Source organism: Anastrepha obliqua, chromosome 1, assembly GCF_027943255.1.
Source record: "Anastrepha obliqua isolate idAnaObli1 chromosome 1, idAnaObli1_1.0, whole genome shotgun sequence".
In the NCBI taxonomy this organism is placed as follows: Eukaryota; Metazoa; Arthropoda; class Insecta; order Diptera; family Tephritidae; genus Anastrepha; species Anastrepha obliqua.
Genome location: NC_072892.1, coordinates 157,385,998 through 157,409,933, shown reverse-complemented (window position 1 = coordinate 157,409,933; position 23,936 = coordinate 157,385,998).

Sequence of the window (23,936 nt, the reverse complement as noted above, 5' to 3'; positions counted from 1 at the left end):
TTCATTATAGGTTCCTTTGTCATTAAAATTTATTTTCTACTTTTTAGTTCGATTAGCAATAAAAGCGTGTTTTTTAGTTTTTTTAAACTATTTTTTATTACAGATTATCTACTAGATTGTACATATTGAGAATAATTAACCATTGAGAAGAAGCCCTTCTTCTCCCTTATATATTTAAATCTTAACAATGGGCGTGCCCATCTTTCAGTATAATATTTGTTCTTGACCCCAACTGTTTGGCAGTGTGTTTATACTTATACTGATATATTATATTTTTTCGTCGTAAAAGTGCATGCTCATGCTATGTTACGTATGTAGATATATGCACATTGACACTACTTAGATGTACATACATACATATATTTGCACTTTCTTTGTGTGGCGGGCGGGCAACTATCTATCCGCTTTACAACTGCCACAGGCAATTAAATAAACATAAATTGGAATTTATTGCGAATGGGCCAACGCTTGAAAGGCAAACATTGTTGAGTGCACACATGCGTTTACATATGCACGTATGCATGTTTATGTAAATATGTACATACACGTACATGCATACTGACAAGTCCGCATTGCTATTAAAATAGACAAATATGATTGATGTGCATTTTGTTAGCGTCCACTCGCCTGCCGCTCGACAACAGCCCACCGCTGCTCCGGCCACTCTCCGGCAGCGATCTAACTACACACATGTGGCAGTCAGAGGGACAGCTATTTGAACACACGTTTTGTTGGCGATTTATTATTTGAAATTTCTAATACGGAAATAAACAAATTGCTAAAATACACGACAGGCCGTTAACAGACACATACAGAGAGACGGACTTACAGTTGGCAGGCAGGCAGGCAGGCAAGCAGGCGAGGAGTGGGTGGGCGATTAAAGGTGGTTAGGCAGCCAAGCAGGCGTGCGGACAACGCAATGAGCATCAGATGGGCAGACAAGCGAAATGGATAAATGCTTTGGTAGATGGACGTTGCAATTTGCTTATTTAAAAGCAAGCAGCCGCTTTCAAGTTTGGAAAGACACGAAAACACGAAATAAAGGAATTTCGAATAAGTAAATACACAACAACATGTTTTGTAGTTTCAAAGAAATAAAAAAAGGAGAAAATCAATACAAAAAAAATAAAAATTAGAATTTAAAAATTAGAATTTTTATTTTTATCACCCAGACCGTGAGCACAAGACTCCGGTGCTACACATTGACCTTCGAACGTAACTCACCTTCACCTCAACCTTCGACGAAACTAAGCTGTTTGCATCTATTACATTCAAACACACATAACTATTAGGCATGGCAATCTCGGGAAATCGGTCCCGAAAATTTCGGCATTTCGAAAAATGTTAAATATCGAATTGAAAGATGTAAAAATTATAAAATTACTTTCTAATTATTTTTAGTAAATTATTACAAAATTTTGTTATTTATTTATTTTTTTTATTTATTTATTTTTTTATTTGTTTATTTATTTAGTTTATGAACACAAGCTTCTTACAGACTAATTACAGCGAAAACTAGACCACCTATCGAACAGGACTTAAATACTTAAGAAATCTAGGCTCAAAAACTACTGGACCGATTTTAAAAATTCTTTCACCATTCGAAAGCTACATCATCCACGAGTAACATGGATCATATTTTATTTTGGAAATAGGGCTCGAGATATAGGTCAAAACGTGGACCCGGGTAACCTTCGGATGTGTATGTACAATATGGGTATCAAATGGAAGCTGTTGGTGAATGCTTTAGTCCAGAGTATCTTTCATGCCGCTCCGTGACTAGGGTCTCGAGATAGAGACCAAAACGTGGACCCGGGTAACCTTCGGATGTGTTTGTACAATATGGATATCAAATTGAAGCTGTTGGTGAATGCTTTAGTACAGAGTATTTTTCATGCCGCTCCGTGACTGGGGTCTCGAGATATAGGTCAAAACGTGGACCCGGGTAACCTTTGGTTGTGTATGTACAATATGGGTATCAAATGAAAGCTGTTGATAAGTGCTTTAATACGGGGTAATTTTCATACCTATTGATGACTAGGGTCTCGAAATATATGCCAAAACGTGGACCCGCCGTGTCTTTGCACCGAATTAAACCAAACTTACGCACATTGTTAAGTAAGTATTGAAAATGGGTTTCGTAAAGTTTGGTTGTAATTCGGAGCACTGGCAACGGGTACAGCGTTCTTTTGAGCCAGCCATAATGTCGCTTACTTTTTTAACGCTTGGGGCGGAACTGAACTGTCAAATTGACAGTGTGAGTTACAATGTGTCAATATTTCTTTCTGATTTGGATGCCATAAGGAAAAAGCGTAAGTGCAACATGTAAAAATTGTTTGTGAATTTTTTTGGAGTGGATTTTGGAACAGTGAATAATTTCTTACGAAATTTGAGAATTTAATGTGAAATCCGAATGAAATTATGTGTTCGTGGAAGAAACAATTTTTTTCGTTTTTTTTTTTTTTGAAAAATATAAATGGATAATGGTTAAAAAAGCTCCAATGCTTAATAAAACATATAAATTTAAACGAAAAATTCATGGATGATCAGGAAAAAGACGGTTGTTTCTTAGTTATTCATTTGCGTTGATTTGAAATTTAAAAACAATCTTCTTTTTTCCTGATTTTCAATTTGTATTTTATATTTACTCAAAAAAAAATAGAAAAACAAAAAATATTGTTTATGCCAAAGCGATTGAATAAAGAATAAAGAAATAAATAATATGAAAACCATATATTTTCTGTTCTAAACCATATCTATTCTATTTTAGTGTGCCCAGCGAAGGGGGCGGGGTTTGCTAGTTTAATATAATATAAAGTAACTAAAAATACACTTTTCGGAGATGAAAAATCTAGTTGGATAGAAACCGAATTTGAGGTGTTTTTTCGGGTGCTATAAATAAAAAATAAAAAAATTTTACTATCCATTTTTTAATGAGATTTTTTTTTAATGCTTTAAAAATACATTAAAAAATTAAAAATAGCAATTAAAAGTTTTTGGAGTGGGGGGTTAACAAACAATGGCGCGCCACACCTACCCCGATTGCAAGCGTTCTAACAATCTGAAACAAAAAAATAAAAAGGATTATTAATCTTGATGATCGCTGCTATCGTACTTACTAAAAAAAAGTCGAAAAAAATTTGTTGGTCAAATTACGGCTGCCCGAAAAAATGATAAATTTATTTACTACTTTTTGTTACTTTTCGGAATTTTTTAAAAATAGTAAAAATGTTTATATTGTTTATATTAATAGTAAGTACGATAGATATATATATTGGAAAGACTCACACCAAATTTCAAGGAAATCGGTTAAGTAGAACGTGAGAAATCAAGGTAAATATTTTGAAATATATAAATCTCACAGTCTCGCAGCATGGACACCCATCGGACAATGTCCGGCTTTGTTAGCCTTAGAAGTTCCCTCAAGCGCTAGCGACTTACCCGTGGCCAGAAGGATCTCACGACTTTGCACGTTTGCGCACTAGTCCATGGCTCGCTGAATGGATACGGGACCCATTTTTTCCGGAAGTAGACTATGGGTTTCCAAGAAAACCCGAATCATTTGAAGAAAAACGCTTTCCACGCATGAATTGTTTTAGATCTGAAAAAAAAAATGGAAGTCACTAGAGGCCAAATCTGGTGAATACGGTAGATGCTTCACCAATTCGAAGTTCGACTCATGGACTTTAGCCACTGTCAAAATGCTTTTGTAAAACTGGGCATTTTTTCATTAATTTTTCCTTCTGCTGCTCGAAAATATTCAAAATTCATTGTATAACCAGTTTGCAAATAACTCACAAGTAAAATTCCTTTCACATCACAAAACACTGATGCCAACATCTTCTTGGTCGATTTCTGGATACGAACTCGTTTCGGAGTCAAAGGGCCAGATTCACACCACTTTTTAGCCTGTTTTTTTGATAAAGGATCTTGATGATAGACCCAAGTCTCATCCATAGTGATGAATCGACGTACAAAGTTCAAGAGTGTACCAGTATTCCAAAAAAAAGTGGGTGTAGCGTAGTACACGTAAGAGAAGTGAAACTTTCAAGGCAGACAAAGAAAGAGGGAGAGATCCGAGAGAGAATGAGAGAGAAAGAGAGGGAGAGGGATCCGAGAGAAAATGAGAGAGAAAGAGAGAGAAAAGAGAAAGAATATATATTTAAATAAATTCACAACATTTGCAGAGAATACAAAAAGACAAAATTTACAAAAAAATAATACACTTGGTATATCAACTGCGTATATATAGCGCTTGTCACCAACGCGTACTGCCACAGTACGCGCAATACGATCTGTCGTATTCTAACTATACGTTGCTCTCTCTCGCTCCGATGTATTAGCGTGGCGTTAGAGGCGTGCGCACATATACTCTATAGCGTCTAACACTACAACGTGCATAGACAACAGTCTAACAACAGTCTTACTACGATTATAAATTTTAAGAAATAAAAGAAAATAAAGCTTGCCTTGTAGGGGAGGTCCTGGTCATTGGTTTTCTATGAATAAGACAAGAATATGTATCATTGGATGTTTGGTCGCGATCATTGGTTGTTCGGTCCAGCTCCTTCTCCTATCTGTGGTGTACGTCTTGATGTTTTCCCAGTAGAGAAGAATACGGTTTTCATGACAAAAATACATCCACAGGTTTACCATTGCCTGCCGAATGGCGAAGGAAGAAGAACACCATCATTTGGTGTTTCAGGTCCGAGGTTTCGAGGCTGCACTAATTTCACGTAACATCCACTAAGTCACCTAAAAAGTATATTTTCACTGTAGCACCTTTTTATTACTCTTGCAATAACCAAATTGTAATAACCATTTTTTTGGCGTTTTGGCTTCCGAGAGCTAAAAAGAGTTTAAAAATAAAAAAAAACCTTTCAAGGATATTTCGAGAAACATCCGCTTTAATAAAAGCCTTTTTTTCTTCAAATGATTCTATTGATTAGATAAAGATTTAAACAAAACTACTTTTCGGAGCGTCTCAGAAAATTTACTGTGACTCGTTGAATTTTAAATATTTTATCTAAAAAATTTAGGAAAATGTTGCATGAACCTGTGAGATTATAATCGCTTAGTTCCAGGTATGAACAGCGGGTGCAATAAAACCTTTTTCAAAGCGCCCCTAAATATGTGGGTAACCTGGCATTGTCGTGATATAACATACAGCCTTCCTATTCGCATGTTCTGGTTGTCTTTGATTCATCCCTAGTTTCCATCTGATCACGTGTTGACAATTGATATCTGCGGTTAACTGTTTTGGTAGCTAATCCAAGTTTAGCGATCGCTTGGTGATTATTCAGCCTAGCTCCCAGCAATTTGAATTAGATTTTGTTAGGCTGTTATTATCGTATGTAATGAGTTTTCATCGCCCATTAACATTCGCTTCGAAAATGGATTGGCTTCGTTACTTTTCGGCAAAGAGCCGAAGGCATCAATTTGATCCAAAGTATTTTCAGATTTATCTCCAGTTAATAGAAAATGAAAAAAATCAAATAAGTGTCCATGTGCCGAGTCTACGATTACTTTGATTTCATCAACATTTTCGACAATTTCCCTAACAGAACTTAGCTTGTTTTTAAAGCCTGAATGACCAGAACGGTATAGTTGGGGACGAAATTTCAATTTACAGGAAAATACATTTTTTTTTTTCCAAAAATGTTATACATTACTTCATAACGCCAAAAATGCTTGAATTTTGCCATGGCTGGTTTGGTTTCAAAATTATTTTTTTTCGACTCCGAGTACATTTCAACAAATTTAGCGAAATTTCCTTCCCAAAAAAATAAATAGAATTATTCCCCCACCACTACCACTGGTGCAAGGGAAATCCTTTGGACGCCGATCAATTCTTTTCTCCTTCAAACCTTAAAATTTCTCAATTCGGTACTCAAAAATTTAAAACAGTTTATCTTCACTCTTACATCTTTCCATGAAAATTTAGGTGTTTTGCGAATTGTTGTATGCACATTTTTAAATCTTGGCCCTATTTGTGCTTTCATGCATGTGAGAATGTTTATGTAAGCATGTGTGTGTATGTAAATCCTCACCCATATAACGACTCGAATCTCTCATTTGCGTCTAAGCTAATCTGTGCAAACAACATTTATCTTAAACGCGTAAGCTTTGCGATTCGCGGTCGATTGGTTTTCGCGATAAATGTATCCACCGAGAATTCCGTTTGATTTAAGGAGGGCACAATCGACCAAACACACGGGAGCGGTGAACATCCAAAAGAAAAAGAAATAAATCAGAGCACATTTATCATAAATCAAAATGGAACTTTGTCGATGGCGCACGCAGACAAAGCAACCAGCAAGGAAGAACATGTGCAGGCGCATATGTGCTTATGTATATGTATGTGTGTATGTGTAAGTATTTGCAGATATTTTATATGGTTTGGTTTGTGTGCAAATGAAACCCGAATTCTTTTCCAATCTGCATACATTTAAGCCAATGCATGCACACAAGAGAAAATGATGTTGAGAGATATCAGAAAAAGGGGGCAAAGCCAGAAAATCGAAAGCAATAAAATGGGGTTGTGTGCGGCTCCTAGGAACTTGGGGTGCAGGGAAAATGCAGGCAACCCAATGGAATATGAAATGTTTAAAAGGAGACACAAAAAGAAGCGAGGTAATAAATATTCGCGCATATTTATGACTTTTCCACTCCATTTCAATTGGCATGAATTGATATTTATTGTATCAATAGCAAGCCAGGAGGGTCCACGGATGGCTGGAATTTTTGACTTAATGGCAATAGCAAACTAAGGCAGAAAGCTGCTGAAAAAAGAGATGTTAGAGTTTTTGGACAATTAAACTTTTTGGCGAATTTTTTAGTTTAAAAATATAGCAGTTTTCATATAGGTATAATCAATTTTATTCAAACTTCTCGTGAAGAGATGCCAGGGCGTATGAGTGATTTACTTATATTCAAACGAATATTTAGTAGTAGTGTTAGCGGTAATGAAATATAAGACTAAAAGACCAGATTTAGAGGACATTTTTTAATTTTTTAATTGATGCTGAGCTTTCATAGAATTCTTTAATCTTAGCAGGGTAATGTACTGCCTGAAAGATGCGCATTTACCATTGGCTATTGGATTGTTCAATAAGTTTCGGTTTCGTTAAGAAAGGGCGTTGCTACGAGCCGAAATTTTTCGTTTGTTATCTTAGTACCCTCTTCATATGAGTGCCGCATTTGTTAACAAAAACATGGAACCAAAACACATTCGAATGCGACTTTCTCAGCAACATTTAGAGGAATGGAAAGGATAAAGTGGATTGTGTGCGCCGATTCATCACTATGGATGAGAATGGGGTCTAACGTCATGATTTTCAATCAAAAAAACAGGCTAAAGAGTGGTATGAACATGGCACTTTGACTTCGAAACGAGTTCGTATCCAAAAATCGACCAAGAAGATGTTGGGATCAGTGTTTTGTGATGCGAAGGATTTTTTGTTTGGAATTATTTGCAAATTGGTCAAGCAATGTATTCTGCATATTATTGTAACCTTTTCGAGCAGTGGAAGGAAAAATTTCGTGAAAAATTACTCAGTTTTCAAAAAAAAAAAAAAAAAAATATGTTTCATCAATGGTCCGTGTCACAAGAGCATTTTGATAATGGCTAAAATCCATAAATTAAAGTTCAAATTGTTGGATCTTCCACTGTTCTCACCAGATTTGGCGTCTTTCATCTGTTTCCAGTACTAAAAAAATTTTTTCCGCACGCAATGATGAGCATTTTTCATGAAATGATGAGGGTAAAGTAGCTGCGGAAGCGTATTTTGAAGCCCTTCCAGATTCTCACTTTAGGGATGAAATGCATAAATTGGAATCTCGTTTCAACAAGTAAATTGCTGTTCAAAGGGAATGTACTAAATATTAAAGTGTATTTTAAAGTTGTGTTTTTCTTACCGAACCACAAAACTTATCATTCCAGAGTTTATAGTTAAGTTAGATAAGTATGACCATCAAATTCGACAGCTGTAACTTTGCACCTATCGTGTTTTTATTTCTCACTAAGACTCAGTATTTTTTATTCCCCCTAAGACTACTTCTCGGTTACCATTTGGAAAAGTTATGCCCAACTTTCGTTAAATAGAATTTAGTGGGTTCAAAAAATATTGATTGAAGAGTCATTAATTAATCTGGAATCTCTAGAAAATAGAAGGACTGTATTTTCCCTTTCGTTTCTTTTCAGTGCAGTTAATGGCAGTGTCCACTGTCCAGTTCTACTCGAGCGGATTAGCTTTAATGCTTCACAAGGAAGCAATTTTTGTACTTTTTATGGAAAAGTATAAGTCTATTGCTCAAACATTTCGACACTTTAAATTAGCGCTCAGTCAGGAAACCGTTGTATTGCATCTGGATAGATTACAGTGGAAGGTATAGAGGGATAGGATATATAGGCAATGTGGGCGATGAGACTGAAAAATTGCGTGAGGTCACTCTTCCCCAAAATCTTTTGGATTCATTGATGAATCTTAAGAGATCCGAAAGAGAAATAGGATGAACTTTATCCATACCCAGTACATCACAACCTAATAGCCTAAGTCTGATTCTAGAGAATGTTAGACAGTTATAGAGAAAATGCTCTGCACTGTCCTCATTTTCCTGACAAGGCAGGGTCGCCATTGATTCCCATAGTAGTCATTTGCTGGCCACAGGCGTTGTTGCTTGTGATTACACCCATCAGTACTCCCAGGTCTTTCCTACTAAGTTTTAGGAGAAAGGTCGCTAGTTTCTTATTGGATTCTTTCACAAAGCACTTTGCTACTCTGCAGTAGCCCAACTCACACCAACGTCTTCTGCCTTTTATGGGTAGACCTTATGAAGTCGTCAATCCACAGTTTAATCAATTCAGAATTGACATCTAGAAAGCATTCAGAGCCCAGTGGTATGCTTGCAGAGCCTTCATAACCAGTTTGTCGGTCAACTCGTTCTCTGTAATATCGCAATGTCTAGGCATCCAAATAAGATGAACTTGGTTGTGTTTTACTCAGCGAAGCAACAACATAAAAATACCCGCAAACCGTTCACCATACAACGTTGTGTTGAACTAATGCACAAACTGAATGTCACATCAGATGCGATTTTACCACCAATCCCAGTTTTTCCACCAGGCTTGAATCCAAAAATGATTTTTATCGCGGATTTGCTGAAATTCCCCAAAGAGTCCACCTCCTCTAATGAATACGTCCAACATTTTAATGAAATCGTTGCTTCTTTAAGAAACGAATGGGAGTTCGTTTATATCGATGGATCTGAAACAGTACATCGTTTGCAGTCACAAACCAGCTTGGTTTCACAATCCCATTCGGGGCTTTACCTTCCTACTGCTCAGTATTCACAGCGGAAGCAGCTGCATTGCTTGAAGCGGTAGTTTATACCTCCAACAAAGGCGGAAAATTGATTATTTGCAGCGATAGTAAATCCGTAATGGACGCTATATTGAACCACTCTAACGAAACTCCAATAATCACTGAAATCCGAAATAATATCGCATTAAATAAAAATTCCATAAGGATCATGTGGGTTCCGGGTCATGCCGGAATACAAGGCAACGAATGCGCTGATACTAGAGCCAAAGAAGCTGCCCAAGAACCTCTTCACTTCAGTGCACATTTTACTACCAAAGATATTCGAAAAATTACACTAAAATCTCTTCAGGATGCATACAATAGCCAATGGTTTAATTATCAACACCACTACAAAAAGTACAACCCTACTGGCATCAAACCGATATATCCTACACACATGCCTTCCAAGAACCTCAAGATATTTACACGCCTTCGAATCGGTCACACTATAGCCACCCATACTAAACAGCACAGTCAAACCAGCCTGCCCTTTTTGCAACTCAGACGACTACATGACTTCACACCTCCTCGATACCTGCCCAGGATTGAAATGCACTAGAAATGCAATTCATCCTAACCTTGAACTTTCGAAGCTACTCCACAACACAGATGACAATAGCATTAATTTAATTTGTAAATTTATTAAACTAACTAAATTAAAACTTTAACTCTTTGCGAAAACTATATATATAACTCTACTCCGATCAAACTCACACTACCCACTAATCTTTTAAAACTCCCTCAACTCCTCTCTCCCATCCTCTTGTATAGTTAAAAAAATAAATAAATAATTGGCGCGTACAGTTCTGTTAGGTGTTTGGCCGAGCTCCTCCTCCTATTTGTGGTGTGCGTGTTGATGTTGTTCCACAAATGGAGGGACCTACCATTTCAAGCCGACTCCGAACGGCAGATATTTTTATGAGGAGCTTTTTCATGGCAGAAATACACTCGGAGGTTTGCCATTGCCTGCCGAGAGGCGACTGCTATTAGAAAAATGTTTTTGTTAATTTTGCTTTCACCGAGATTCGAACCAACGATCTCTCTGTGAATTCCGAATGGTGATCACGCACCAACCCATTCGGCTACGGCGGCCGTTAGTTACTTACCTATATTATTACTCTAATTAAGATACCATAAGCCGAAGGCCCTGGCAGCCAGTGCTTATTTCGTAAGTGGAATAGTTATTAATAACTGTTACTCTTTTAAATAAATAAATAAATAAAAAAATAAGATGAACTTTGTTTTGTTTTGCAAAACTGTTTAGTTTGGCGTTACATTCACCGAATATTTTGGAAGAGCACCCTAGGGCTAGCATGGGCGTTCAGTACAGCTTGACTGTCACTACAAATTCCAATACTACTACCACGCCACTTTTTCTCAATGAGGCGGTATGCCACGTTCAAGACGGCATAGACTTCCGTAAAGAATGCCGTGGCCATCTGTCCTGAAGGGATCTGTCCATTGATCTCTATCTGGTATCAAAACATCATAATGCCTACCGAAGCTAACGTAAGGCACCCGATTTTTTATTAGTATCGAGAATAGTGTGCACCGCTCCGACATGGCATATCATGGCAACGTTTCCTTTCGAATTGGCAGATCTGGCGGTTGAAAGGTCAGGATGACATTAACGGCCTCACCAGATGTACTCATGTAACCTGTGATACCCAAGCACACTTCTCTGTAGCCTGGCTAAGGGTTTTACTTTGGAATTAATCATAGTAAATTTCACCTAGAGCGGCGTTTGTAACAATGGGTCGAATCAGAGTGATGTACAATTTACGAGACTATAATTTAGTATCCAATTCCAGCCTGCCAGTTTTCACTTTGTCTAAATCTAATTGAGTAAACATTTTAAATTTATTAGCTCAGTATAATATTTTAGTTTGCCAAATTTGGCTTGTTCTTCTTTACATCTTTGTCTTTCTTTCAAACACACCAAGGAACGCCTCATCTGATGTTGTGATCGTCCAAGGAGGATGGTTTCGTGTGTAGAAGTCCATGCAAGTGGGTAAAGTCACTGATTACCATTTACGTGGGAGTGACCAGGACTATCCTTCTGCATATATATAGTCCAAGCAGCTCACATCTTCCGGGTCTCGCGAAAGTATACTCTGTGTAACTCTCGAGCATCTGTTTGAGAATGAGCTAATGTGAGAAGGCGAATCATCCCAGGATAGTTGGTTGTGCGCTGGGTTTGGGACCCGCTACGTAAAAGCCCTTGCTCAGTGAAAAATAGAAACAAGTTGACTGAAATAAAAAGATCAGTAATAGAGTGCATAAAGTAGATAGCGGCAGGCTAATCACCTACTCTGTGAGAAATCAAATAGATTAACGAAACCAACGCAAGACGATAGTCTATGCTTAGTTAGTAGCATCTCTTGGAAGAACACACACCAAGTTTCAGCCAGATCGGTCAATTTCTTTGTGTTTGGCATTCGTTTGAATCGAGGAAGTCGAGTGATTTTACTTTTCAACCACAACAACGCGCCAGCTCAGGCATCGGCAGTTGTTTTTTTTTGTCGGGACAACTAGCAAGTGCAGCACTCAGACATTAATTGAGTCCATTGTACTACAATTGGACTCCCTTTTAATTTTCTTTAAATCTACCCGATCTCCGAAGAAATTTGAGTAGATCTTGTGGTGCCAAGGAGCCACACACATCAGTGCCAAAGACCTCAAACCTGATTCGAGCGAAGGCGGGGCAGACACACAGGAAGTGGTCCGCCGTCTCATCCTCCTCTTCACAGGCTGGGCAGAGTACACTGTCTGAGATGCCCAACCTTTCCATGTGCTTTGCTCACCCACGTGTCCCGGGACCCATGTTAGCATCAGGCTATTATGTCTACCGACATAGTTCAGCCTGGATTTACAGGACTTCACTACCCCTGATGTGGTTGGAGGGCTGTCTAAGGCCATAAGCGCAGCTTGGCTGTCGCTGCAGACACATATAGATCTGCCTCTACATCGTTTTTCCACAACAAAGTTCATTGCTTCTTGAACTGCATACACCTCCGCTTGAAACACAGATGCATGCATTTCAAGAGCAAAGTGCAGTTTTGTTTCGCTGGATTCCACGTAGACCCCAGAGCCAGAGCCATGCTCGGTCCTGGAGCCATCTGTAAAAATGCGAAAACAGTGTTTACCGGGCTCATTTTCTGAGTCTCCCCACAACTGAGCCTCTGGTAGCACTACACTGTATCTCTTTTCAAGTACGACTCTTGATGGCATGGAGTCAAGGGGCATGGAGAGAATCGTTGGATCGATGTCCATGCCTTCTCTGTGTTCCAATGCCGGACAAGGGCTGTACCAATTCCCACTGTGTTTCAGTCATCAAGTGGTGGTAAACCAATCAGAGCATCTAGTGCCGGGCCTGAAGTAGTCGGAAAAGCTCCGGTGCAACAGATGGCCACACGGCGTTGTAGTCTCGATAAGGTCCTCCTGACTTCCACTAGAGAGAGTCTACTCATCCAGACCACTGATGCATAGGTGATAATGGCTCTTATCATAGCCATGGATGTGCACGGCTCGGCAGTTGTGGTCGCAAAACTAATAGTAATAGAGTTCCAACTGGTTTCGCACCCCCTCTATTCTCCAGACTTGGTTCCTTTGGATCCCTCGGACTATTATTTGTTCTTCAATTTGAAAATTTGAATAAATGGCTGGCGGGAAAAGGATTTTATTCAAATGTGGAGGTGATTGCAGAAATGAATTGCTATTTTTCAGATTTGGACAAATCTTAGCGTTTGGAAGGGATCAACAAACTATAATAGCGTTGGATGAAGTGTATAAGCCTGAAGTGATTTTTACTTCTGCATCGGTTTGATAGGTGCGTAGGCTCGGATCTCCGTGGATGAAACAGACAAATGACAGTACAAGTTTTTTCTAATAACGGTCACCAAATACCTTACGGAAGTGTACGCACCAGTTATTTATAGATTTTTAAATTTTTAATTTTGTGTGAACGCCGCCGTTGCCGAATGGTTGGTACGTGACAACCATTCGGAATTTAGAAAGAACGTAGGCTCGAATCTCGGTTAAATACCAAAATGAAGGGAAAGTTTTTTCTAATAGCAGTCGCCTCTCGGCAGGCAATGGCAAACCTCCGAGTGTATTTCTGCCATGAAAAAGCTCCTCATAAAAATATCTGGCCTTCGGAGTCGGCTTGAAACTGTAGGTCTCTCCACCACAAATTAGAGGAGGAACTCGGTCAAACACTCAAAAAAGGTGTATTCGCAAATTATATATATGTATATGTATATGAACTTTTCAAACGACCCTCGTACTTATTTGGCAAATTTCAAATACTCCCACATTAAATGCAGATACCAGCAATTTTCTGATACTCCCCAGTTAGGCCATTTATTCATAGATGAAAAGTTGTATATGCCAAGTAAGCGGCTTCCTGTTACGTCCTTTTTATCGCTTATTTTTATTAATTTGGTTTTATTACACACACACACATACACACACATACATGCATACATACAAACACACGGGCACTCATATTTTCTAATTTTATTTATTGGCATTTTTGTGCGTTCAAAATATTCCTAGCTCGTACGCGCGTCCGGTGGCTAACCGCCGCCGCTTCAGCGTATGTTGGTTGTTTTCCTCTTTTCCATGATTTTTTTCCACAATTTACAAATTTCAGAGTATAAAATGCACACTTTTCGTGTTTGGCTGGCTATAGAAAATTCAATTTCTGTCAATAATACTGAAAGTATTACATAAATCAATTTGGCTGTGCCGCCACAAGTTCACCTATACACGCTTGGTAAAATATGAATAAAATATTTTGCTACTCCTCCACACGCATATTCGCACATATGTATGGTACTTATACTTGTGTGCGTATGTGTGAAATGCCTAAAGGCGTCATAAAGAAAGAAAAAGTTCAACTTCATAAATCCAATATTGAAATTCTAAATTTTATCGAAAGTCATTTTACAGCTAGACATGTACGAGTATGTTATATGCTGGATTACCCATCTATGTATGCATCTATGTATGTATATGTGCATGCATTTCCTAATATATTATATTTTTGATTTTTCGCAATTGCTACTAAAAAGTTTATGGCTTACAATTTAAATAGCATAAATGGCGTTAACAAGGCTAAATATAACAGTATAATTTACATAAATATGTATATGCCAATCATTTGTCAATCGTATTGATTGCATGCATTTAAAAAACAAATAAAAAAGTCAATAAAAGGTTAAGTGAAAGATATCACAAAACGTTTGATTTCTTTTGCTTTCAGTGAATTCAAAAAATTTGATTGATTGTGCGATATGTGTTAGGTGCGCAACTAAGTTCGCACTGTTTTTTTGATGAAAATACAACTTTATTCTGAATTAATGGTTACAAGTGAATCATTGAAAGTATTTCCCATCGCTGGCCACTACTTTTTCCCATCTTTCTGGTAGATCTCGTTTACTGTCGCGGTAAAACTGTTCCCCTTTTGAGGCTATCCACGGATCAAGCCGTTTTTTGATGTCTTCATATGAATGGAACTGCTGGTCAGCTGGGGTTTGGCAACGGGTTTGGCAACGTGAGGCCGAGCTTTGTCATGCTACATAATCACTTTTTCATGCCTCTCCGCGTATTGCGGCCGCTTCTCGCGCAGTGCTCGGCTCAATGGCATCAATTGAAGTCGCTACTGATCCCAGTGATATTTTCGCTTGGTTTTAACAGTTCATAATAAATAACACCAACTTCGTCCCACCAGATACATAGCATAACCTTCGGCCGAGGCGACGACGTAGAAGCATGACCGGGGAGTCCCCATGACTTTCATTTCTGTGGACTGCTGCGATGAAGGAAACCCTTCCTTTTTTGCCGCTGGAGCAGTTGTTCACAGGCGAAAAAACGACGCTTAACATCTCTTGGATTTAACTCAAAAGGAACTTAAGTCACCTGTTTCTGAATCTTTCCCAAAGCATGCAATCGCTTGGAAATGGATTGACGAGTAACTCTTAATACTGAAGCAAGCTCTTCTAGCGTTTGACACGGATCCTCACTGATCAATGCCTCCAATTCAGCGTCTTCGAAGGTTTTTGGCCTTCCTTCACGCGGACGCTCGCCAGCATTAAAGTCACCGTCTTTGAAGCGACGGAATCAATCTCGGCACGTTGTTTCACTTACTGCAGCATCTCCATAAATTTTTTGTAGCTCTCGATGTGCTTCAGCCGCCGTTTTTTTTCGAAAGAACGAGGAAAATCAACAGTTCCGGCAAATGACGATTATTCGGCACAAAATCAGACATTTTCACAAAACCAAAAGTATATGATACCAAAACAAAATCACTAATGTGACGAAGCCGTTTGTTTACCATATGTCTAAGCTTGGTTTGTGACGTTTAGACGTTGAGAATCGACTAGCACACACTGCTGGTTCCCTACTCTCGGGAGCAGGGTGTGATGGTGTTAGCGGCAAGCCATGTTTCCGTACAACTTTACTGACTTCACGCATGAGCTGAACATTCGCAGTTTAGTGAGCCAGGAGATTTGCGAACTCGAGCATACTGTATGCATTCACCCGAACGCCTACTTTGCTTTGTTTAGCCTGCAGTTGACATCTTCACCCGCTCCACAGTCTGCCGTGATGATGCAGCTGAGGTAGAAGAAGCTTTCGACACATTCCACCGGGCATCTGTCAACCAATATCTGCCTTGCGTTATAGTGGTTAACTCTCATAGCCTTGGTCTTGGCGATGCTGACCTCCAGTACGACAATACGTGCTAGTCTGTCCGCCTTCGCTTGCATGTTAGAGAGCTTGTGAGAGAGGAGGCAGATGTCATCGGCGAATTCCAGGTCCTCAAGATGTCTGGTGAAACTCTATGCGATGCCTTTTTTGTGCAGGATTGGTTGGCTCATTACGTCATCAAGGATGATGGCGAAGAGAAGAGGCGACAGGGGACAACTTTACTTTACGTCTGCGTTGGTAGTCAATGGATCGCTAATATCGACTTTGAGAGGCACTGCCAGTTCGGAGTTCTCGTAGAGGGCTTTGGTGAGGCGGATTATCCTGGCGGGAACGCCCTTTATACTCAGTGCCAGCCATATTGAGTCTCGTTTGATAGTGTCGAACGCCTTCTTGAAGTCAACGAACAGCATGTAGAGCGGGAAGCGCCACTCAACTGATTGTTCTACTATAATCCAAAGTGTTTTGAGCCTGGTCAACTATACGGTACAACTGTCTTCATGTTGTTTACTATTGTTGCCGCTTCGGCATCGCTAACAAGATTTTCAACGAACTTGCTCTTATCGTCTCTGGTCGATTTCTTTATTTGCTTCGCTACCTCCCTGTAGGCTGGCCGAAGGTAGCCATCGCTGATAAGTTGCCTTTAGAGTTCATTTCTGCGCTGAAGGGATCCATCGTTGATAAGTTGCCTTTTGAGTTCATTTATTCGCTGAATGGTGCCCCAAGTGGTGTCAAAGATCCATGGTTTGCTGTTGGTGGTCTTTAATGTGCTAAGTTCTTCCTGGCCGATCTGCCTGAGCATGGCATTTGTAGCTTCTTAGTCAGTGTTGTGGCGGTTAGTGGGCAGATTCTTGCGAGAGGCGCTAGTTATTTCTTTTTTTGGTCACAGCATCGCGCAGCAGCTGGACGTTGAGAATCGCTTATGTCTGCGTGGTGTATAGTTTTTCTTGCTGAATTTCAGCCTGATCCTGATGTCACCGGTAATTAGCTCGTGGTCACTGTGTATGTCGGCTCCTCGTCTGTTCCTGACATCAAATAACGAGCCTCTCCACTTTTGACTCACGAAAATATGGTCTATTAGTCCTTAGGGCACAAAATATTTCGTAAAAGTATTAAGAATTACGTGAGCTGTTATACTTGAGTATCTCCAAAAATCTGATAGTTTTCATTCCGCTGAAATATTTTTATGCAGAACTCTTAAGTATAAACTCTTCTATCACGTGGGGTGATTTTTCTTTAATATTTTAAAATTGATTTTGTTTATAAACAACTCGATTTTTGGAGGTATTTTCAAATCGGTCCAGACCAAAGGCGAATCTAAATTTTGTGGGATCCAATGTGAACGCACCTTTTTTACCACAAAGTGCGCTTGTAAACAATACTCTGGGCTGTCATTTAGGTAACTAACAGGACAGCTGACGCCCGTGCATCATCTGCGCGACCGGTTTGAAGTTGGTTATACTTTGAGTGCCGGACCCTGTATTTAGAAACCATGTATAAAATACTTAAAAGTAATTGAAAATAAAAAATATTTCAGTGAAATGCTCCATAAAGAATTCTATTCTGGAATATTCTTTTTCTCAAGTGGGAAAAAACTTGATGTTCCGAATTTTGATTTGTATTTCATAATCTGGGCCCAGGTTTAAAAACCTGAATAATTATTATATAATGGATTAAAATGCACCGCAAAAATGTGATATTTGACATAAAATGCTACTGTAAGTCTTTTACAATAATATACCAAAGATCAAAATCTTACTTAAGCGACTGAAATAAGACAAAACGGCAAATTTTGTTAAGGGTTAGAAAAAATGTTTTGTCGTTAGAGTCAAAAAAGGAAATACCGTTAAAAAGACCATTACTTTGGTTGTTGTCTCTTCCACATTTTAAGGAACTGCCATTTCGTCATTTCGTTATCAATATGACGCATAGGAAAAATCGAAAGGAAGTGTACAATGGACCTCACCAGACACGTTGGCACCAAAGTGGGATTAATAGGGAAAACTGTAAGTTGTAACTGATGATACGCTCTCGTTCACTGGGTATCGAGTAAAATAAACACCAGAAATGAATTTCTCGTACCCAAAAACCACAAATATATAATTACTTTCAAACAAGGTTACCAAAAAACAAAAAAAACATTGATTGGCGATTAATAACTAAAAAATAATAAGTTTTAAGGGCCGGTGTTGATTTTGAATAAAATACATTTTTGTTAGGAAATTATTGGCGTTTCTCTTTATTATGATAATATTGGTATAGCTCAATTACGTATAGAACAAAATATTAGCCAAATGGCCGCCGCGGTCTCGGCGGCACACCTCCATCCGATGGTCCTTTTCGATGACGGTGAGGCATAAATGAGGTTCTATGCAGTTAATGTGCCGAATTATCTCATCTTTTAGCTCTTGAATTGTTGCTGGCTTATCGACGTACACCTTTTCTTTCAAATAACCCGAAAGGAAGAAGTCCAACGGTGTCGTTGACCTTTAGGTGTGGTTCACATTCAACATCGACCCTTGAAATTTAACCACCCTTTATAATAATGGGGATTAATAAAAAAATAAGGAGGCTAGAAATCCATTTTATGAATACTGTAGTCGCCTATAAACAAGGTGGAAAGAAATATTAACCCGCCCTAATGTGCATACATACATACATATACATATATAAAAATGTTTTGAACTATGCAAGCCAGTCGGGTATTCGCCGGTATTTGAAGACATACATACATATTTACGAGATAAGATTATATATATTCGTATCTGTATATACATAAATACACATTTAGGCTCTAAAATATTTAAAGCGAAAGCAGGTGTAAGAGTATGCCATCTTTCAGTGAGGAAATGAAATACAAATTTTAGACGGAATTAAATCATTTCATTCATAAAATATACAAAATTAAAAAAAAATAAAATAAAACAAAATAAAATAAAATAAAAGCACAAATGCTACTACAACTTAGATGCGTATTTTTTACGTTTTATTTACTCAAGTCGAAATAATGCATAGAATTCGCATAAATTTACTACTAGAGTGGGGTAATAATAAAACTTTGTATTTTATATTTATGAGAAAAGGAAATGATTGTGTTGTGTTGATTGAACTACTCGAAGAAACAGAGGTCGGATGATAGCACGGCGCAACAAATATTCCATTTTTTTTAGACAATAGCAATTCAATAAAAAAAGTGCCTGGAGCGTAGTACACATAACAGAAGTGAAACTTTCAAGGCAGACAAGGAAAGAGAGAGAGAGAGAGAATAAGAGAGAAAGAGAGGGAGAGAGAGAGAAAGAATATATATCTAAATAAATTGACAATAAATTCACAACATTTGCAGAGAATACAAATAGGCAAAATTTACAAAAAACGGGGAAAGGTCGACCGGTGTAGGTAAACGCCGGACACAAACCGTGCCAACAACGCGTACTACTCCGAGCGTTTATCACCCGCACAAACGCAGCGATTCCAGAACCGCAGCAACGGCACAAATTACCGCAAGGCAATACCAATAAATCCCACGTCGGAATGGATAGCACTTTATATTACACACAAGCACTAGCGACAAAAAGTAGGCACCAAAAAAATACGTCGAAAAAATTGGGACCAAAAAACGCCCCAAACAGTAGGCCCCAAGGAAATATAACGCCAAAAATTGGGCACCAAAAATATATTTCCTACAAATTTGCAGCAACAAACAAGCGTCAAAAAGTAGGCAGTGTTATTTGTCTCTAGAAATTAGCAATCACAAGGAAAAACTCAGGAAAAATAGCCTGAAGTGTATCTAAGATATATATAAGGTATAGCTCTCTCTCTCCTTTTCCTCTTGGTTATATCTTTTTTCTCTCTCGCGGAACGAAAATGCCCAAAACGATGCATGACTTTAACCTACTCTCCATTCTCGCTCGTCCATCGACGCCTAAGCAGTTTCACTTCAAAAATGTGATCAAAGTGGCCAATGCAGTTGGATTCGACTTCTACTTGGGTCATTATACTCATGTTATTTAGATAATGGGACCACCCCACCCGCTGTATATCAGCGAACGTGAGAAGGCGCCCTAGATGGTTGCTGGTCTGGGGCCTTAGTAAACAAGGCCTTGCTGAAACGGTTTCCGGGCTAATGCTGCAGCGCTCCTGTCCTGGTAAAAGTTTGGCAAGCCTGAGGGTAAGTTCTTCATGTATAACCATTAAGTTGTTAATGCAGGCATAGTTAAGAAATCCACACTACCTCCCTTCCTGGCTCTGAACTCGATTGCCAATAAAGAGTAGAGTCAATCCTTGCATGACCTCCTTGCCCCATTAGTGTCTCCGTGACATTTAGGGAAACTGTAAAATCGTGTGAAGATGACGGCCTAAAGTCGGGAAAGAACAATAATTTAAAACAAAAAAGAAGAAAGCGAGCAAACAACAGAAGAAGGAAGCAAAGATAGACGAAATAAGGATAATGTGTATTCAGAAATGACCTCTAGAAGCAGCCAGTAGGCTAAGATCTCCACCGGTAAAGAATGCACCGATTCTGATCAGCGGATCAGCTCACACTGCCCTCAAGGGCATCACAACTGATGATCCCACAAATGAAATCGCGCTTACAAACATTAGCGAAAGATGTCTACAGTATCAGAGGGCTAAAATCAGCACAGCAAACTCTCATCCAGCAGTAGAACAGCTTGTCACTCCAGTTCAGGAAACGGCAACACAGTTTAAGCTGAAACGACTACTATGGAAGAAAAGCGCCAATCGACGCAATTGAAACGTCTCCTCGTCTAAATCTGATCAAAAGAATCAGGAGGATTGAGGAGGATGTGATCTCTCAATACAATCTGATCATGAATACTATCTAGCATGCGTTCAGATACCAAAAAAACATCAGCAATGAAGTCAAAGTTAGAAAATCGAAAATCGCCGAAAAGTAGAAGACGAAAGGGCAATCTGAAATCTTCGCAAGAGTACTGCCACCCAGCCCACATCATATATTCCCACCTGTACGACGAAAAACCCGAAGTGAGCTGCTTCCGAGAGCTGTAAGAAATCAAAGGCAAAAGAACCTAGTGGGAACATAGCAAGATTCTTAGAGAAAAAAGATAAAGGCTGGATATTTAGAAAAATAACCAAAAGAAGCCGAAAGATAAACCAGCCGAGCCAAAAAAAAAAGAAAGAAATGGAGCATACAAAGCCAGAAGCGGTTGTAATAAAACACCCAGATAGTCGTAGCTATGTAGATCTGCTGAAAGACGTGCGCGAGTTACGTCACTCAACCATTCTACTCCAAAAGAAAATACAATTGAAGTGGACTGGTCATCGTAACTCGATACCCAACCAAATAAGTGCCATTGCACTAACGCATTTCGCAAGCGACACAATTAGCTTGCAAAGAAATGAGTGCAACGACACTTATGCAAATAATTTACGAAATTTAGAATAAGCAATATTCGTATTTCGTTGATTCACCAAATATTGTATTATAGGTGAATCAACTATTAGCAATAGGTATAATAAGAAAATATTATAAATACTAGCTGTAAGCATATCAAAATTGTAATTGAAAAATACCATTTAATCAATAAAGACGCGTTTCGACGCCAGTTGATTTTTTTTAAGCCACGACTTTCGCATTGGCTTATTTCGCGCGCAGATTACGACGAATAAGACAGTCAAGATCCATATTTTTGGAACTCGGTAGGGGAGAAAAAGTTACGCCAGAGTTTATACACCAACCGAAAAGCACTGCGCATGACACGGATTCAGTCGCGGAGTGAAAGTCGAGCGCGACGATTGAGATACGAGATCTCGACTCCTTCTAATTGGAAACAGCAATCCGGAAGCTGCTCATCAACCGAGAGGAACTATAGACGAGGATTACGGCGCCGAACGCCCGTGAATAAGTACGAGCGAAATTCACGCTATCTGCCGAGGGGGCTGCGAAGCCCATTGATATCGGCGAAATAAAATATGCGCAGCAAAATATGGGCAGATGCGCTAAATTGCAAAACCAATAGCAAAGTCTGGAGACAGTACAATGAACAGCGTCACTCAGAGTTGCTTAAGCCTATTGCGCTGTCTGAGGTGCAGGAGTTTTCGTGATCAGCGGGCAGATACTCGTTAACCCTATGGCGCGCGAACGAGTGGATGCGTGGGATACCAGGAAAAAATACTCCCCCACTAATGTCGTTGAATGGAGATGCCAAGCCAAACAGCGGTGGCAAAGCCGATCGCACACTGAATCGAGTCGTAGATGGACGGCGAAGCTGATTCCTACAATAGGTAAAGGGTTCAAAGGAGCTTCGAACTTCGGGGAAGTGCGCTGAAGTGCGCTGTTTTATGTCTCAGTTCGTCTCGGGCCACGAATTCTTCCGGAGATATGCAAGGTAAGCGATCCCAAGGGCATAACTGCGATGCGCCGAGCGATGACGCTGAACACACGTTTTTTAGTTACTACTGATGACTCGCGGAAGGAGATGCTTTGAGGCAGCAAATTAGCGACATCGCGCAGACCAACGTGATCGGCAAAATGCTTAAATGGGCGGATGACTGGAATGTGGTTAAAAGATACGTTGAACGCGTATTGCGGAGAAAAAAGATAGACCTCGGCGCAATACAATAAAGCCGAGCTTCACAGACGGAAACATAAGGAGACGTCCCTATATCATGAAGCTGGCTAAAAGCGTGGTGGACTTAGACGTTGGCGAATAGGATTGGTCCATTTCATGGACGTCGTTCTGGTCCCTCCCGAAGCAATGCTGAAAGTAGTTCTGGGAATAAAGTCTTCCAGATGAGGAGGAGGGTCGTACCATTCGACGCAGTAGACGACGGTTGCTGTAAGTGCGAAGGCATTTTGAACCCTACCTCACTCACCAAAAAAAAAAATAATTGTGAAACATTCCTAAACGGTAACTTTTTTTATTTAATCTCTGATTTACTGATGTAGACAGAGTACAATTTTACACGATAGAAAATGACGTTAAAATTATTGGAACGTAAAAATTGTCGATATTTAACGTATACAAAAATTTCTGAATTTTTTTTGGTGGAAATAATCGTCCGAATGAGTTGATAATTCAAAAGTGAAAGTTGGTGAAAAATTTATCAGAATATCAAATAATATCAATGAATATCCAACCTTGGCGAAAAGGAAGATTGAAAAATTTTCGCTTATTCCGTTTAATAGGCGAAATAATTCAAAATTCGCCTTCGAATAACCTTTCTGCTTTCCGAGGATCCCAGGTATTGTGTGTCCCAGCCAATAGGTACTTTTTATGCCGCACGCCCCTTAGTTCCTCTGTACCTGTCCCAATTTACGCATTATTCTGGCATATTGTGATTATAAGAAATTTGATTCTTTATTTTTTAAAATATGTCCACAATTTGGCACTACTATCAGCACTTGAAAAACCTCTTCACTTAGTATTACGCTTCCACGACCTTAGCAGGGTTATTTTCAACAAATTTTCAGCAAGAAAAGGGTCCTTTTATCTAAATACCAAATGATAAATAGGCTGACATTCATTCGCTTGTGTGTAACGCTTTAAATCACGAAAGCCAATTGATGAGATAAAATATACCTTTCTTATGTAAATATAGAGGAAAATTTGTGGTGTAAAACAAGAAATCGCCGAGGGCGTGCGCCACAAGAGACTTTTACCTGGGCCGCTCGCTTATGTGTTTGTATATATATTTGTGTGTGTACATGTTATATATATGTATTTATGTGTATGTTTGTATACATATGTATGCATATGTTTATATATGTATGTATATGTTTGCATGCCATTAAATCCACAAGTTTATACAAGTTCGCTGTAATCTCAACTGTGACTGTACAAATTTTTCATTTCACATGAGTGGAAATAAGGCGCGTTCCAAAGT